This window comes from Peromyscus maniculatus, chromosome 1 (genome assembly GCF_049852395.1).
Source record: "Peromyscus maniculatus bairdii isolate BWxNUB_F1_BW_parent chromosome 1, HU_Pman_BW_mat_3.1, whole genome shotgun sequence".
Taxonomy (NCBI): Eukaryota; Metazoa; Chordata; class Mammalia; order Rodentia; family Cricetidae; genus Peromyscus; species Peromyscus maniculatus.
Window position 1 is genome coordinate 105,947,199 of NC_134852.1, and position 20,380 is coordinate 105,967,578.

Below are 20,380 nucleotides of genomic sequence, written 5' to 3' on the forward strand. Positions count from 1 at the left end.
TTCAGGACCTAATTACCTGCAGAGTTTTGAATTTGTTCTTGTTAGTGACACATCATTAAATGGTTTTAAGTGAAAGAGTGGAATCTGGAAATATCACACAGTAATTTATAGTTCATTCCAAGCATAAGTAGTTCCTAATAGTCTTAACAATATATAATGGATGTTATGGAGTCCACAAACTCATATGTTGAAATCCTAACTCCTAATGTGGTAACATTAGGCAATGTGTTATAATTCATTCTTGGGAGTAGATCCCTTGTGGTGACATTAGTGTCTTCATAAGGATGGACAGGATATATATATATTAAAAAAAAGACTGGTTACAGAAAATCTGTGAACAAGGAAGTGAGTCCTCCCTGTGCATTGCACCTGCTGCCTCATTAATAGTGGACTTAGCTGTCTCCAAACTGTGAGAAATAATGTATTATTTCAGTTGTCAGTATATGGTCAATTTGTTGCAGAAATCCAAAATTAATAAAATAGTATACTGCTCACAGTGTGCATATATCCAGGTTGGATATGGTATAGTTCCACATCTATTTTAATTCATATGTGTAAATGTGCATGTTTATATGTGTGTTGGTGTGTGTGTGCATGTATGTGTGTGTGTGTGCGTGTGCCTGTGCGTGTGTGTGTGTTGTGTGTGTGTGTGTGTGTGTGTGTGTGTGTGTGTGTGTGTGTGTCAGTATACAGGTATGTACATGTGAAGGACAGAGTTCAACTTTATGTATTGCACTTCAGGTCCTGTACATCTTGATTTTTGAAACAGGATCTCTCACTGGGACCTGGGTGATACTAAGTAAGCTAGGCTGGGCCACTCAGTTCCAGAAATCCATCTACTTCCACTTCCCAACATTGATATTACAAATGTGTACCACCGTACTGAGTTTTTTATATGGGTATAGGGGATTAAACTCAGGACCTATGCTTACCTGGTAATCAAATTACCAAATTAGCTATCTTCCATGGCTGTCTTTATCTTCAAGGGCATATAGAAATACCATAAAGGTAGCTATTAATGCCATCAACAGATAACGGGGAAAGGATATATTTCATGTTTTAATATTTTTTCTCTGTATGCCTCACAGCTTCTTAGGAATGAATGTCCCTTGATGTCAAAAAGGACAAATTAAGATGGTAACGAAAGTGACGAGTCAGAAGAGAACTTAGCAGTCATGCAGGGTAGAAAGGGAGAGAGCCTGTTTTGTGGCTGTGCAACACATAAGAAGCACATTTGTAAGGCAAACTTTACAGGTTTAGAAACAGCTCCCCAAGGAAGAGGATAGAACGGTACAGATAAAGACAACATGGGGAATTTTTCAATATTTTTATTGCTTTGTATTTGAAAAAGTGAGAGAGCAAGAGGGAGGAAGACAGAAAGAGAGAGAGCTGCATGACAAAGCCTGCATGTAGAGGTCAGAAGAAAACCTGTGGGGAGAGTTGAGTCTCTCTTTCCACCATGCAGACCCCAGGGATTGAATTCAGGGCAACAGGCTTTGGAAGTAGACACCTTTACCTGCTGAACCATCTCTGTTGTCACCAACAAGACATCTTATCCAAAGCAGTAAGAGTTAAGGTTCTACTTAGAGACAAGTTGCAGAAAACATGGCAAGGAGTCAAGGGGTGGACACAATGAGCCTACACCTAGACATGCAAAATATTAGACAATGAGCCTGTCCTGGACTCTGGACAATGAATCTGTCATGACTGAGGAGCTCCAAGAGCTATCCTAGAGGGCCAAAGTGTTAAGACAGATATTGATAAATCAATCAGAGGGAATTTGCAGAGGGGTTTTAAAAAGGCAAATGGTGATCAGTATAACCATGTTCCTGGTAACAAAATCCCAGCATCGTGGTGTAGTTAGAGTCAAATAAATTCTTTTACCAGGAGAGTGATGCTCTCTCAGAAGATGGATATAATTCATGAATTATAGTTAATGTGCTGTAGGATTATTAAGCATTTAAATATAACTAAAAATGCGGTAAATTCAACACCTCATAATAAGGAGCTGACAAGTGATGTAGAGAGTCTGTCTGAAAAAAAAAAATCTCCCTGCCACTTGTCTTCGTGTCTTTCCAGATGAGGAACATAAATAAACATGTCACTCACAGTGTTTGCACTCCTACAAGGCTGTCAGCAAAGTGGGGCAGGAGCACAAAATCAAAGGTCTGGATTAGAGATCAAACACATAGTAGTAACATAAACTAGTCTTCTCAGTGGCAGTGTTATGCATCTGCTAAGTATAGGCACATGGAAGGGCTCTCTGGCATCTTTACAATTATGTGGTAAAGGCCCATGCCAGTCAATAGAATCCTGCCTGAGTTCAGTCATTACACTGCTAATTAAAGCTGTGTCTCCATCATGATGTATCCTTAAAATGCGTATTTGTCAGTGTACATATCAGCATCAGAGGGCTCCTGGAATTTTGACTTCCCCATATGGCCTGATCAGCCAGGGGAATGGACAGATACCATAATGTGGAGACAGGAGGAATACAGTGTTCTTTCCATATTGCTTTGTTCTTGCTATTCATGTTTTCATCTACTCCCTAGAGGCTGTAATAGGTATCCTAAAGGTAAAATGAAAATATATCATTATTCTCATTTTGTAAGACAATTGAAATAGTAGAATGATAAATAAATTCACAGGAGTAAAGAAAAAAGAAAATTTAAAAAAAAAAACCTGTATAGAATCTGGAAGATGGAAGTTGGGCAGTAGTTAATATAGTTGGGAAGAGAAATGTAATTCCAGTTCCTCAGTGGAAAAAGCCAAGTCACCCTGTTTATGTCAGGAAGCCCAAATCACTCAAGAATTCATACAGTGAGAGACTTATAAAAGTGGAACTGGGTAGGGAGGGTCTGTGTGGTGTAAAAATTAAGAGTGGCCAGGTCCTCATAGGCACTTCTCTAGTCTCTATTCCTAAATAATATTATGTCTCTCCTCTGGCTCATCAATTCAGGATTTTAAAAGTTGCATTTTTATAAACAGAATGTGTCTATATTTGGAGACATCAAACACAATTGATGTTGGTGCCATGCCAAACTCACTTCAGTGAAATGTTTCCTAAGAAAATGAAGTTGAAGCCTAAATACTTTTCTTGTACTAAGTACGGAATCTAGACAGATAATTTATTCTTCTACTTTGGGTCTTAGAGGGTTCTATTGTAGTTTATTTTACTATCAAATAAAATCTTCTAGGACAGGAGAAATTCCTGAAGACATTAATGTCGGGAATTCTCCCTTCAAAATTTAAGCAGATTACATTGTTTCCTCTGGTGAAGAATTATCCCATTTATAAGCATCTTATTGCACTCTCTTTCACTGAAGGCCAGACCATAGAAGCTCAGTAAACATGGGGATATTTTTATAACATGAAAAATCATAAACAAAAACAAAGTGAAACCAAGGAACAAATCAAAGAATGGGAAAAATGCAGCAAAATAAAGTATAAGGGTTAAATACGGCAAAAGGAAGTGAGAGAAAAATCTACCCCTAATATTTCCTATGGCTGTGAGACTGGCTACACAACCCTAACATGGTAACCAAAGTCATTTAAAAACTAAAATTCAGCCAGGTGTGGTGGTGCATTTAGGAGGCAGAAGCAGGCAGATTTCTGTGAGTTCAAATCTAACCTTGTCTACAGAGCAAGTTCCAGGACAGCCAGGGTTACACAGAGAAACACTATCTCAAAGAAAAAAGAAAAGACATAAAATAAATAGTAATTTTTTTTTTTGGCAGAAAGCTACCATGTTGGTTATCATGCACTATAGAACATTCCAAATACAGCAGAAAGACCTGTAGGAAATGCTGAAGGACTTAAAATAAACTAAGTCCACAGAAATGAGAACCACAGCCGACTCAGTGCATAAGGAAGGGCTAAAGATAAGGAAATACTACGTTAAGTAGACAAAATTGTAAAGGAATAAAAGAAAAGATAAATTGCATCTAAAATTCACAAACCAAATTAAAACCAAGTCTAGAAAGGGAATCAGAAAGAACAAATTATGTAAGATATAAAATTATATTATCTCAGAGCTGGAAGCTGATTCCTAGAATTGAATAATGTATTTTTTTTCAAATCAAATGTATCTATTCACAGACCAACATATGTATGAAACTGATCTACATAGAGCTACAGAATTGCAATACTTCAGATAGATGAGAAAGAGAAAACTCTAAAATATTCCAGAGAAATTAAAAAGAGAATGACATTTTTTTCTTTTTTTATTATGAAAAAATTTTATTCATTTTACATACCAATCATAGATCCCCCTCTTCCCTCCTTCCGCCCCTCCAGCCTCCTTCTCCCAACCCACTCCTCATTCCCTCCTACAAGAAGGTAAGGCCTCCCACAGGGAGGCACATTTAGTAGAGGCAGGTCCAAGCCCCTCCCCCTGCCTCAAGGCTATACCAGGTGTCCCCGGATAGGTAATGGGCTCCAAAAACCTGCTCATACACCAGGGATGGATTATGATCCTACTGCCAGGGGGCCCCTTAAGCAGATCAAGCTACAATACTGATTTGCTATACAGAGGGTCTAGTCCAGTCCCAAGCAGGATCCGAAGCTGTTGATTTAAATTTCATAAGTTCATGAAATTTAGGTAAACAGTGAATGACATTTCTAAGGTCAGAAATCTGATTTTTTTTTTGTGGGGGGGAGGTTCTCAATAACAGCACTGGACATGAGAGAACGAGCAACGTTTTTAAAATCCTGAAATTGGTGGTATATAGATTTTATTCCTGGTCAAGCTTATTTAGTAATATTGTCAGTAAAATAGGGATCTTTATATGCTTCATACATGGTAGGGTTCAAACACTCTCTGAACTCTTTCCTAGAAAATGTGGAGAAGGGGTTCAGAAAAACAGAAGAAGATAGTGGGATTGTGTGACCTGACTGAAAGGAAATGGCAGAGAGAGGGGGGAGGGGAGTCAAGAAACTGGAAATACTCACCTGAAGACAAGAGGTTAGAGAATGGAAGCTATTCTCCAGAGAGAGAGAACACAAACATGTGCACAGCAGGATCATAGTCTCTCCTTGACCACACCCAAGAGAATCCTGGTGTGCTTGAATATACTGAAAATAAAGAAGCTAAATCGAGATGAGGCAGTTGCATTTCATGGAAAAAAACATACCCACAAGGCTAAGAATCCAGTTAATAGGGAGGATGGGGGCTATGTTTGATAAGAAAGAAAAATGTGATTATAATGTATAATGGGTGGCTAGATGTAAATACAATTTAGACAACCATGCTTCAGCACTGAATAGGGCATTAAGAATACTTAGACTAAAACATGGTGAAGGAAATGGGGGGTAGGTTGGGGGTGGAACGTCTGGAGGGGCAGGAGGAGGGAAGAGAAGAGGATCTGTGGTTTTTATGTAAAATGGATAAGAAAATTCTTTAATAAAAAATGGGAAGAAGATAGGCAGTTTGAATGCATCTTCTTGAAGATCTGGAATAAGTACATGGGCTCTATCTTCTTCATCCATAGTTGGAATGAAGATAAAACCAAAAGGTAACAATCATGTTAGCAACAAAGTTGGAGATAAGAAAGGGAGAGTGTACCATGCTTAGTCAAAACAAAACCTGACTTGTGAGGAAGGGGAACTGAAAGTGTGTCTCATCTTGGAGTGGAAGCTTTGTAGAATTGTTTCAAGGTGTGTACATGTATTACTGTGATGAAAAAATAAGTAAATATATTTTAGCATATTTCAGGGTACATATGAATATTCAATAAATGTTATCTGAATTTGAATTATGAATTTGACTGACATTGTGTTCACTGCAGTTAAACCTTCTTTCCTATTGAGCACTCTCAAATGCACATAGCTGGGTTAACGAGCAAATATTATATTTGGACTAATTTATCCTGTAGGCCAGAGATGCACACCAGGTTTTTGAAGCCCTTACAAATCTGACCATGCTCATTCTTTCTTTGTAATTCTCTGTTGCATTTCCATTTCCTGTGGTAAAGCTGCCATTATATTTTTTTAAAAAGGCAAAGAACTTTCTAAGTGGTATCAGTAATGTATGTGGTTTCTGATACTCAAGTACCATACTTTTTTTTTTTTTTACCATACCTTTATATAACATTTAACTCCTGTGAAGAATGTTCTCAATGACATATAAAAACATAGATAATAAAATCTATATATAGAGAGATAATTATAACACAGATGTTGCATTAAAAATTGGGAAGAGAGCACAGAGGCAGTAGGACAAGTGTGTCTCAAGAAGAATAAGAAAAGAAAATTTTAACAAGGGAAAATTGAAGCATACAAAGGGCAATGAGGTCTCATTGGGTGGAATAAATGAAGAATACAAAGGGAATACCTTTTGAGGTTTATTTTGCTTTTATTTGGTTTAATTCACATACACACTCACACAAACACACACATCGTATATGAAATGAAATTGAAGCCTAGAGTCTGTAGAAAATCTCATGATTCTAAGGGAGCTCCCATTTGCATATGGCCACCATCAACTGAGGTTGACTAGCAGATTCTCAGTTAAATAAAACACATGTTCTACAGCAGGGTGCAAACCTAAACTCCCTTTCATCTGTTCCAGAGCCTTGCTTCTAGCTACAGTATGACTAATCTAATCCAGGATATCTTTGTAATACTAATGTTCACTTTAAAACTAGGAAGCCATTTGCACCCTTATGACATTCACTATTGGTTCAGTTTCCATAGCTATTTGCGACTTACAGCAAATGTCAAGTTGACTGTTGGATATGAGTGGAATTTACAAAAGCAAGAGTGTTCAGAGATACAAATGTGGAAATCATTGGCACTGCCACAGAAGCCTCCTAAAAATGTAATAAGATTCTCTGAGACCCAGGGTCCACAGATGGGGATCAAGAACTGAGTGAGGAATGGATGTGAGTGTTCAGGGCAGGCAGTGTGCTTCTTCTGTGCAGTCCTGTCAAAGGCTTCACAAATAGACAAACAAGGACACATGCATCTTGAGAATATCTTTTCTATTCCCTCTAAGGGCATATGACATTCTTGCTTCCATCTCAGATTTAGAAAGGACCACCTAGGCATTGCTTCCTTATCTATGTGGGTGACATGTCAACAAGCAATCACGATGCAGTTCCTTTAAAAAATAGGAAGGGAGCACAAAGGCAGTAGAGCAACTGTGTCTCAGCAAGAATTGAAAGGAAAGAAAGAAAGAAAGAAACATTTACAGGTGAAAATGAAGCATACCTGAGCAATGAAGCCTTATCAGGCAGAAAAAATAAAAAATACAAAGGGAGGACATCTTAAGGTTTAACTCACTTTTATTACTCAATCACTGATTCTCTTATCAATCCTCTCAATAATTCATTGAATATTTTCCTACAGCAAACACAGCTGAAATGCAAATGTCCTATTCTCAAAAGGCTTATGCATATGACATAGACAGAAGTAGAGTGATCAAAGCCAAAAGATGATAGATAGAATAGCAGAGATTAGAAAATAGCAAAACTGTTTGATTATTTGGGAAGATCACCAGTAAGAAGCAATTGCAGGAAAGTAAGATTTTTCTGAGAGTATTTGATGTCATCACTTGTAAGATAGAGATAGAGAAGAAGAGACATGGAGAAATAAAATTTCACTGGTCCAGGGAGTAGAAGAGAGAAAATCACTCTGAGCACACCAAGAAACACAAGATCAAAAGAGATACACTTTATTAATGAAGCTTTTTTTTAATGTATCATCTTTTAGCCTTGTTGATAATGACTATGGACAGTCTAATTTGCTTGTTTCATAAGTTTTAAATTCATTGGCAAAATTGTGAAAGAAAGAAGATTGGTGCATAGTGATATTTTCTAGAAAAACTGGTTTAGAAACTGTATATCTTAAATGAATCTCAAATAGAAACCATTTCATTTAAAACATTGAATTACTTAAAAAAAAACTCTATCCTATAAGAGAAATATTTAAAAGCTCATTACTTTATCAAATAATCTAATAAGTCCTATAATAAGTATGCTGCATTAGGTACTTTTTTCTTCCTGTGATTAAATATCTTACAAATGGAACTTAAAGAAGGGTATGTTTTAGGTGTCTCAAGTCTAAGAATAGAGACTATCTTTGTTAGGAGGGAAGGAATGTAAGGCAGCCAATGAGGTGCAAAAAATCGAGAAGCATAGACATATTAATGATAACGTTCGAGTTTCGTTAGCATTTATTGAGCAGGGGCCTATATCTCAATGAATAGTGCTACTCATGTTTAGTTTGGGTCTTCATACATCAAACAAACAACAACAACAACAACAAAAACATGTTTAGAAACTGATTCAAGTGTACCCAGAAATATGTCTCCTAAAGAATTCTAGGAGAAGGTGTTTGTTTATATATCTACTTCCCTCAATAGAAGAATCCTAGGATGTAAGAATTTCTTCTAGTCCATCTTAGTGCCCACAATATGTGACATAAAAATGCCACTCAGGAGACGAATGAAGACTTTTTCAGACTCCAATGATTGAAGCATCTGTGATCAAGATCTTTTCATCCTTTTCTGAGACTTTATCAACTTTAAAATTTTCTAAGATTATTTTGAAGAAAGATAAAACATCAACATGAAGGTACAATATTAAAAACAGAAAAAGTTTCTGAAATGCAGTGAACATAGACAGAAAAAATTTACCTATTATTTTTCTCTTAATCTTGGGTTTCACACCTGAGATTTCATACCTGGGTCCTGAAAAGGGCGACTTTGGAAAGACAGGCATCCTTATCTATCTGACAAAATGGGGGGTTGAGTATAAAGTGCTTTTGATTTTATATTTCATATATAAATATCAGCATTCTGGGGTGCAAAAGCTTAGAATACAGCTCCCTGAATCTCATTGTCATACTGGCAAGGGAAGAAGCTAGATGGTGAATGTGCATACTTGGAACTAGTAGTATTCCCACTTTTTATCATCTCTGAGTGACTAAGGTGAAGGGGTATGACACATGGACTAAAATCAATGGAGAATTGCACCTCTGGTAATTAAGGTTGTCCCTTCTCATGCATGGACTGGTATATATACTACAGTCATAACTGACTGAATATATGCTCTCCTTAATTTCTTCTGTTTCTTTATTATTTAAATAACAGTTCTCAAAAGAAGCAACCAATAAATGAAGGGTCGTTCTGAAGCCATTATAACAATTGAGTTTATGATTGTGTGAAGGAGACAATCCAAATTCATTCAGAGACTGAAGATTAAGAAGTTTGGCTCTGTGTAAATATGAAGTATTAGAAGATTATCACATTTTTATTTAGACTCAGACTTCCATATATCTAGGCAAATATGTGGATAATATACAGGGCTTAGGGTCAGGCAGTACTGAAATCAAATTCTGTTTTCTTTATTAAAGGTGAAATAGTAAGTCATGTCCCTTCTTGCCTCTGCACGTAGTTTGCAAGTTGGTACAAGAAAAATGTTTCCTATGATTCACAGGCTCACATTGAGCCCAAAATGAAATCATGATGAATTCCAAGCCTGTGTCTATTTCCACCCTCTGCCATATCCTAGCTTGTGTTTGACCCTTTCTTAACAGCTAAAGGACTCCAAGTGCTTCCTCACACTGCAATGAACAATCTACTGTCTAATTTGGGGCAGGAGTTCTAGATGTACCAGGTGAATTTTCCCCTCAATAAAGTACTAAGTTCCATGTCAAAAGATACCTCTTTCTTTCTTGTTTCTGTGCTACCATGATGCTATATAACCATATGTCTGCTTCCTTCCCAGAGTCACACATGCTAAAGGCTCATATTGAATTAACAACTCTGTAACAGTTAGAACTAATACATAGCCAGTGTTCAGTAGACAAGCATCAGTTGAACTGATGAAGTAATAAATGTGGGGCTGGATAATCACCTGGTTGGGGTGGTACATGGGCAATTAGGAAGTATCTGATATGAATGATGGGATTTGTAGAACTACCAATATTTACATTCCGCAGATACAGACCTTTGCCTATAAATTCATCTGCACTAATATATGTCTTATTTATTGAACAGAGTCTTGCTATGCATTAAAGGCTAGCTTGGAATTTACTCTGTAGCTCACTCTAAGAACTCATTCTCTATGTAACCTACTCTTTTGTTCCATTTCCCTGCCTCCAAATCCCAGATATGATGTCTACAAACCACTGTGTGCTTCATCTGTCATTCCTGATGTATTCATCTACACATAATTCCTTCCAATTTTTGTTACCTACTGATATATATATATATATATATATATATATATATATATATATATATATATATATAGAGAGAGAGAGAGAGAGAGAGAGAAAATTCAAAAGAAATCCCATATTTTTTTCCAGTTTGGTACCTTGACTATGAAATGGTTTTAGGATATAAGTCTTTCTTCTCTATGGTTTTATTGGAGAGACTTCTAAATAAAAAAAACATAGCTGACTGGTTCTCAATCATGATACTACAAAAAAGCAGAAAAGAAATAATGCTTTGACTTCTTTCATCAAAATTAGTATCTGCAATGCTGAGTGTCGTGGTTACTGTGTACAAAGCAGAGCTCTCTCAAGAGAGCAGAGAAAGCACAGAGTTGATCATACACTATAAGGACTATATGAGATGTATTATCTTGCTTGGCTCCTGAAATAATTTTATGTGATATATATTACTATAATATACACATTTTATGGTTGAGGAAATGAGAGAAGAGAGAACCCCAGAAATCTTTATCAAGGTCATGTAGCTAGTCTGTGGAGGAATCAAGCCTCAAATGCATACCTGTTTGACTTATTCCAGTAGCTACATCATGTCATGTCAGTGAGCTGATATAGTCAATCTTGGGGGAAAATATTAAAGTACTACATTACTACAGTATTGTTTGTCTAAGTTAGTATTAAATATGCTTTCAAAATAACTAAATTTCAATCTCACTGCCTAACATCTGTCATAGCCTTATTTCTCTCTTTTTCTATCATCTTTATTTTAATTTAAATATTTTTATGTATTCATTCACATCATTCCAGAACATCTGTAGGCCTTCGGTGGGTAGAGTTATGAAGGCTGATTAGATATCAAAGTACCATCTGTGAGTCCAACTCCTATTGTTCTCTTCCTTGGCAGTCAAATAACCACACTGGAAACAAAAAAAGAAATAATGAAGGAGATAGAGCAGTTTCCATTGTACTTAGCAGAGGAGCAAACAGACTTTGCATATTACCATTATGCACTTATTACCATGTTGCAGCGGCTAAGTGGGAAAACAAAGCAGCATGTATATGCATTACTGATGAAGACCAAGTGGAAGGGGACACTACATAGTTCATCCTCCTGCAGGGAAAAATTCAACATTCCCTTGGTTTCTGGTAAAAAGAGAGCCACCAAAGCCTAGACTAAGAACATACTCTTTTAGGTATCATAAGTAAAGAACTAGCAGACAGTGACAGGAATGAGGACCTCCATTGCCTCCTCAAATGCATAGATCTGTGGCTAATGATGTAGAACTATAAACAAGAACAGTACTTTCCTGATAACCCAGCAAATGTCTTCTTTCCTTCCTCAGTGAGAAACTGTATTATAAACGGTTTGTACTATAAATGGGCCACCGGATGCATGTAATTTTATTTGCTAAATTGATGAAATATCCCAATGTCCAATTACAGTGGCTTCTTCTTGTTTAAGCTCCTTCTCCCAGACTATCTGCCAGCCTCCAACTCTGTAAGCATTTCACCTCTACCCATAGTGACAGCAAAGACTTTTATGTATTTATTTATGTGTTTATTAGTTTTACTTTGTCTGTGAATGTGTTTGTGTGATGTGGTGTGTGTGCGTGCGCGCATGCACACGTGTGCACGTGCACACACGTGGTGTCAGTGTGCATTCTGGAAAGCATAGAGTTCCACCATGTTGGAAGAAAGATCTCTTTTATTTCTTGCCACCATGTACGCCAAGACAGCTGACTGGGGAGTTTCCAAGGATTATTTTGTCTCTACATCCCATGTGGCTGAAGGAGTACTAGGGTTATACATACTTGCTCCCATATCCAGTTTCCCTGGGTTCTTGGGACCCAATCCTTATCCTCATGTTTGTGTGGAAGTACTTTAGTCACTGAGCTGTCTCCTAGCCACTCTGATGACTTTTTTTTTAACCTTCTCACACAATATTTTCTTTGCTCAAATCCCCTTGTCTCAATTTTCTTCCCTCTTGTTCATAGTTTGTGAATGACCTTTCATTTTCCATGACCAGACTCACACATTTCCTCTCCTCTGCAGTCTTTCTCAGCTTCATACCAGACATTCCCTTTGTTCAGGTCCCACTAGCCATGTGACAAATCAGCTACCAAAGTATAAGCAATTCTCATTAACATAGGACAGAAGCATTCTATGCAAGTAATATTGGAAAACGATGATGTATAAAACTTTTCACAATGCCTCCGTTGCAGAAAATGGAACATAAATAGATAATGTGCCTCACAGTTAAAACAAGGAGACAATGTAGAAGGCTAATGTTTATTCTATGCGAAGTGAAGCAGGTTGGTTTGGACTCTTCCCAGCAGAAACACTTGTCCAGCACAGTTGTACAGCCTGTGTCTCCTACGTCTCTCAAGCACTCAAATCTCTCCCACCTGGACCTTTGCCATTATTCACCACAGGGTATGCTCTTTTTACTCTTCAAATAGTAGATACTGTCCGTCTCCCAGACCTCAGTTCACTAGCATCTCTGCAAGTAACCCCTTACTACTCTGTCAACTCACCCACCTCATCGTCCATCTCCCTACTAACCAGTGAGTATCTCTTAACCCCTACCACCATCTGTGTCTCCTGCGTGCCGATATATGTGTCCTGCATCTCATGCAATAGAATGAAAGGGCCTTAAGACAGGGCTTTTATCTGCTTTGTGTACCAGTAAACTCCCACTACCTAGCAACCAGGCCCACCATACCATACACAATACGCCTTTACTTATGTGTAAACAAATAATAAATGGAAAAGCAATTGAATAAGCAAACCCAATAGAAAGGGCACTATGATGTCAATGAAAGGCAGTCTACTCTGATTTTGAAGATGTGAAAAGGATGTTTGAAAGCGTAGACTCATTGGTCTCATTTTGTATTCCATAGTCCCTCATTTAACAATACCTCATTAAAGTGATATTTCCAGATATAATACAAAGAATATTCACCACTTAGTCCTCTACTTCACTTAGTATTAGAGGGTCCAGGTCTTTGTGGTGTATATTCTTTTTCTCATCACTTCCGACTAATGTATCCTAAGGAGCCACTACCAGTGTTTACATGGATTGTCTACTTTTGTGTTTTCTCAAGGATATTGTAAGTGCTAAACTCATGGGTCTTCCCTACCTGTACTAGCTCTTCAGGATATTGGATCCTCTCCTAACTTACTGTCCTGAAATTAGACCTGGCTGCTTCTGCTCTGCTTCATGTCATTGTCTCAACCAAGTCATTGCCCTACTGTAAGTCTGTAGGTACAGATTCACATTCCTGAAGTGGAGGAGAATGTGTCTGAGAGAGAGAGAAAGAGAAAGAGAGAGAGAGAGAGAGAGAGAGAGAGAGAGAGAGAGAGAGAGAGAGAGAGAGAGAGAGAGAGAGGCTCTATGTTATACTGTGAGATTCTGGCCCTTCGCAATCTTTTATTGCCCTGGAGGATAGCCAGTATTTTAAATTACTGAGTAAAGTTCTCAGTGGGAATTGAGGTCCATATTAATATTATCATCTAATTTTCACAGTCTTACTTCTCTTCCAACATTGGTAGGTTCTGCTATACTACCCTTACAGCTATTAAAAAATTAGAAAAAAATATATGGAACAAAATTCCCTGCAAGTATTGATTAGAGAGATAAGTCAAGTCTGAAACTCACAAAGCTCACCCTATGCTCCAATCACTGTGATGTTATCACTAGCATTATGCAGCTAAAGCTCACTCTCTGCTCCAGTCACTGTGATATCAATAATCACTAGTATTATTCAGCTAAAGCTCACCCTGTACTCCAATCACTGTGCTGATATTACTAGCATTTATACACCTAACATTGTATCATATTAAATATGATCCAATACAATCCAAGTGCTTGAATTTATATAATAACCTAAATCTGATAGAAGAAAAAGTAGGGAATATGCTTGAACTCATTGGTACGTGAAAGGATTTCATCAAGGGGACCCTGGTGTGCAGGTATTAAAACCAACAATTAATAAATGAGACCTCATAAAAATAAAAAGCTTTTTTACAGTGAAGGGAACAACCATTCTGATGGAATGGTAGCTTACAGAATAGAAAAAGTCTTTAAGGGCTGTGCATCTGACAGAGAGTTAGACTAAGAATATGCAAAGACCTCAAAACACAAAATATCAAGAAAATAGTACAATTTTAAAATGGAACTTAACAATGAGTTGTCAAAAGATGAAATACGAACACCTCAGAAGCATTTATTTTTAATTTTTATTTTATGTATATAGGTGCTTTGCCTGCCTGTGTGTCTGTTCACCACATTTGTGTAGTGTATGAGGAAGCCAGAAGAGGGCATTCTCCCAGTGGTGCTACAGACTCAGCCACTATGTGATTATTAAAAATGGAATCCCTGTCCTCTGAAAAAGCAACCAGAGTTCTTAACTGCTGAGCGCTCCAGCCCATGAAAGAAGAGTTTTTAAATAATCAGTATCCTTAGCAATTGGTGAAGTGCACATTAAGACTATTTGGGATTTCTTCTTACCCAGCAGAATGCCTAACAGTAAAAGAAATGACAGTTAGGGTTGACACGATATGGGTAAAGGAGAGAATTTATGAACTGATGGTGTGAGTGGAAACTTGTGCAGCCACTATGGAAATTAGCCTGGAGAATCCTCAAATAGCTGGTAATATGTCTACCACATGATCCAGCTAATCCATTTTGGGGCATCTACCCAAAGGGCATTATATCTTACTGCACAGATACTTGCTTATCTACCTTCATTGTTGTTCTATTCACAGGAGCTTGGAAATGGAAACAACCTTGAATTTATCTACACATACTTTGTCTGGCACACTTTTTCTCTTTTATGTTTTCTTTATCATCTTTAATGTTTACTCATCCAGAAGTTATGAATGATGTATTATTTCCCCCAGATGTCCCTATGATATGATTAATCCTGTTTGATTTTGTAAACATTTATTGAGAAATGATCTACCAAGCAAATCACCAAGTAGTGAAGATATTTAGATGAATGAGTGATGGTTCTTTCTCGGGAAATGTTCATACCTGACTAGAAGAGCTAGCGATTAAAGCAATTAATTAAGATGATCCATGCAATTGTTGAAACAAAGACTCTCCTGTGTAGAAAAATAGAGAGTTATTTCTTCCAGGAGGAGCAATGAAATTCATTGAATAGATGTGCATTGAGGGGTAAGTAGGAGTTCACTGGTTTTATAGGTGCCTTGATTACCATGTAGTTTTCCTAACAGCAAGATGTGAGCATCTGAAGTAGCACCCTCCCCCTCCATAGTGGTAAAATCCTGGGGGTGAGGAAATGAAATTTGGGATGCTGTTAATGAGAGTCAGCACAAACGGTTCTATCCTTGACTTTGTGTTGACACACTGAGAAACTTGAGCTTCATCTGGTAGGGAACAAGAAGCCCTTGGATATCTATGAAACCAAGGAAAACACTTTCAATAGGGTAGATACAGGAAGTCAGATAAATGTGAGGCTTTTCTTTGTGTTTCCATTGTGTGTCACTCATATTTAGATTAGGCATAGAGAGTAAGGTCTACCAGAGAGTCAATACTTTCAGCATCTGTGCAACTTTGAGATTTCCTGTCTCCTCAGCTTGACTGTAGTTTTAGCATTGTACTTACTTAGGATCAGCTTAAAGAAGAGGAGGAGGAAGGGAAGGTAGAATAGGAAGCAGCAGGTTAGTCTGAATTTTAAAACCAAAGGTAGGTTCTGGAGCTTAGCTACCTAGACTCATCCTGTGCCATGTACACTTCTTAGGTACACAAACTTAAAAATAGCCTGTGTCTCATTTCCATTACCTATAAAATGGAAATCATAATACAGTCTTCTTCATGTACAACTGAATGTTCAAAAACTACCTTGAATGATGCCTGGTATAGAACACAGAAGTGCTTGGTATTACTATGGATGCCAAGATGCCAAGTTATTGCAGTCCTCTTTGGCAAGCCTGCTTATGAAGGATCAAGGGCTGTGAAGTAAAATGATTGAACTGAGGCCAGTGTTTAATCAGCTACCTCCTGCTGTTCCGAAGAGAACACTTACTGAGTATTTAGTGTAAGCTGAAGGGATTTGCATCTACTGTACCACATAACCCCCCAACTACCAGTGATAGGCATATATGCACTTACTTCCATGTGGTCCTCTATGACTTTAGAAGACAAATGAGATGTAAAGCTGGCAAGCCACTTGTAGATGATCACACACACCTGTCAAGTGTTACAAGGATTCTAAATGAATTAGTCTAGTGGCAAGTTCATTCTTTTCTTTACCTCTTTGCTTCCCATCAAGTCAAACTGATCAAATATTTAATTTCTGTGGTATGTTTATAAATATATATATATATATATATATATATATATGTTGACAGAGTTTCCAAATACACATAGACACAATGTTTAAAATGTATTATGTTTTATACCTCATGTCTTACTTATTCCCCATATCTATTTCTCTGTCATCTGTTTCTCCTCTTCCTCCTCCTTCTTCTCCTTCTCCTCTTCCTCCTCCACCTCCTCCTCCTCTTCTCTCCCACTTTCTGTGCAATTTGGTAACTTAAAGAAAAGATTCTGAGGCAGCTCAACTCATTGTGTAACTTTAGCAAACATGAATTCATTACCTTTCTGCTTCAACCTCTATCTGTTCAGATTGTACCACTATTTCTACCATCGTTGCCTTACTGTATGTGCTAAAATTAAGGTATAGCACCTTTCTATAATCCATGCTGTTCTAATTTGACCTTCTTAAGTATAGGGACTTTCATGGTCTTTCATATGATGAGCTTACCCATGTTTATTAGTGTGGCAAACTCTGCTTCATAGTATTTTTATGGCAGTCTGATAGCTATATATTGTTGTCTTCCAATAGCCATAATAGAAATATCTGAGGATAAGTACGAATGTACACAGGAGAAGCAAATTATAAATAGAAGTGAATGAGACATTCCTTAACTTAAACTCATCAAGAACACTATAAAGGTCAATCATATTAGGCTCAGACTCTCACCTCTGATATAGGGATGCGGGAGATCCAATAAATCTGTTGGATCCAACAGTGGGGCATAGTCCAGTTTCACCTTATGTGATTATTAAGCACTTTAAGTCAATAGTGTCAAGGTCTACTTGACTTGATTGGTGGTGGTGGGATTGTGAATGCTTTAAGCAATGCCCTTTGACTATCTGCTAGTCAATGTCATATACTTCAATTTTCTAAAGAGCTATAGAATTCACCTTTTATGACATGCATTAAAGAGAAGAGAAAGAAAATCATTTTAGCTATAGAAAAAAGCACTGATTAGATTAAGAATAACACAGGAAATGTCTGACTCTCATTCCTCAGTCACAGCTATTCTCTAGGCAAATCTATATGAATGCAATTGCATAATACACATACATAGGCTTTCCACAATGCTTGTGTCTTTGTCATGATTCTGAATCATTGTTTTCATTTTTCTGAAGGTATTGCAATCTAATAATATACATATTTAATTCATATTACCTATGTATAAAATGTATATGAGAATAATCTATACTTAAGTGGTTTTATTTCAAACTAAAAATCAAAATAATTTTAATATGAATTATTGTTAAATTTTATCTATTTTCCAGTGAAATTTTGATATTTATTAACATGATCTCATTCATTCATATGTACTGATTAATTACTTCATTCACTATTTATTCACTGATATGCAAATGTCCAGCACTGATTCCACTTTATCCTCAAAGGGCTGATCAGCAACACAATTAGCCTCATTCATAAATGAAATTTTTGGAGATTTTATGCAAAATTTCAACTGAATAATCAAATATTATTTGGCAAAGTTTAGCTTCCCTGGCATGTAATTGGAAAGTTATAGATAGATATAGATATAGAAATAAATATTTATTTATATAAAATATGTATATATAATATATACATATTTATTTATATATAAATATATACATATAAATGCCAGTATTTAAAACAATTGTTGTATTTTGAAAATAATTTCTGAAATGGTGAGAAATTTGACTATAGCAATTTGTATAGACAAAAACATTGAAAACTTATTTATAGCTCTAAACATGGATTTTTCTGTGCTCTAAACCAAGAAGAGAAATATCTAAGTAATAAGATAACTGAAGTACAAAAGATAATATTGAAATTAAAAGAGAAAGACAGTATTCTCTGAATGATTTCTAGGATTTTTTGCATTTACTTTCCTGAGGTATTTATTTATTCAGGAAATAATTTGGAGGACCTATTATAGAGAAAATCCCTTTTTGTGATATTTGGGATACAACAGATAAAATTGGAATGCAGACACAGCTTCCTGTTCTTTCACAGATTAGAATGTGGTAATGGAACACAAAAAATAAGCGTGAGGAGTAAAGCACTCATCTCGTATAGTAGAGTGCTATATGTGCTAGTTATAATAGAATGAGAGAAGTAGCAGAGTATTGACCATGCAGTTTTCTGAGGTAGCTTTGGAACAGGATTGAGTTATAGCTGTCAGTAGGGTCATTTGAGTCAACCCCTCTGGCAACTGACTTGGGAAAAAGTAGCATAGTGAATTTGGCAAAAATCGTGCTCCAAAGACAGGTTCCAGAAGGAAACAGGGTCCACAAAGCTCTGGGCTTATTATTAGTAAGCTGAAATAGAGAATAAGCATATGTCTTAGGTAATTTTTTTAATAGTTCCAATTGAACTGGCACCCATGAAACTAACCCACCCAAGAGAATCAAGGGATCACAGTGGCCTTGAAGCTGGAATATCAAATGGAGCAAGTAGAGAATTAACTTGAAGGCCAAGGCTCACAGTCTTTTTTCTCTGTTTAGGCAGTATGGAGGCCCTAAAGGGAGGGCTCAAGAGTTTGAAAGGAATAATTCTGGATACAAATATGATCATGAGCTACACAGGCCAGGGTAGAATCAGTAAATGCAGTGAGAGGTTATTGCAGCATTCCTACTGAGAAATGAAAGTTGGTTTTATAAGAATAAGACAAGCAATCAGGCTCTGGTTGTATTTTGAGGCTAAAGTATTTCATGATGGATGGAAAACAGAATGTGATTGAAATAGAAGAACAAGGATAACACTGATTTTCATTTAATCCTAAGCAGGCTCCCTAAGAACAGGCATCCATTTCACAGCATGTTAGCTTTGAATGATTGTCACACATCCAAGCACAGCCCTTGACTTGTTAGTTGGATATAAGTTCAGAGTTATAGAAAGGGTTATGAGTAAAAACTATAAAATAGTCAATCATTGCTATGTAATGATTTTTAAACACTTATGCAAAATTAAGGTGACTAAGTGAGTGAGGACAGTCAGATAAGAAGACCAGTAGCTCAACTCTGCCATGGTCTATAGTCCTAGGTAGTCAGGAAGAAGGATTGAGAAGGAACACACATGAGATTATGAGTGCCAAGGAATCAGTGAATTATCAAAGAGGCAGTTTGCCAGCTTCATGGAATATGAGCAGAATAAGACTTAGCCATTGGATTTGCCATCAAACACATCTTGAGTTGTCTTATTTAATCAATCCCAATCACGTGGTGGGGATAAAAGTCCAGTTGGTATCATTCAAATATGAGAAATATGCAGATGATTTACTTAGAGATTTTAAGCATATGGGAAGCTACAGAGTAGATTGTTCATGGTTGTTTGCTTGTTTGCTTGACTATGAAAGAAATACATTTGTCAGTGAGGAAATCTTAGTATAAAAAGAGAAATGTTATGATGGGATTTCTAGAGAAGTGGAAAAGTGAGTGGAACATGGAAGGATGAGTGTGATGACAATCATCAGGGCTAGCCTGGAGTTCTTAGTTGTATAATATAAATGCAGATGAATCAATCCTATGTGATTTCCCTAGTCACCTGCTGAATACAAGTATTAATTTAAGCAAAAGTCTCACCATGTTCATTGAAAGGGGTCAGGATGTTAAGCTTGTATGCACAGAAGTGATTAGCTTGTTGACTGTGGAGTTCATGATATGTAAGAGTAAACATAGGCCTTCAAAAAAGTGAGAGAAGACAAGTTTATACTTAAAGAAATAGCAAGTCCTGTGAGTTCAAAAGACTATAGACAAGGAAATGGTAGAGGAACTGGGGTAGAAATTAGGATATGTCAATCAGAGTTTAGGATGCATACCCTCGAGGCTTTAGAGGTGTTACATTTACAGAAAATGGCATTTATGAAGATTCAAGTAGAATGTGGC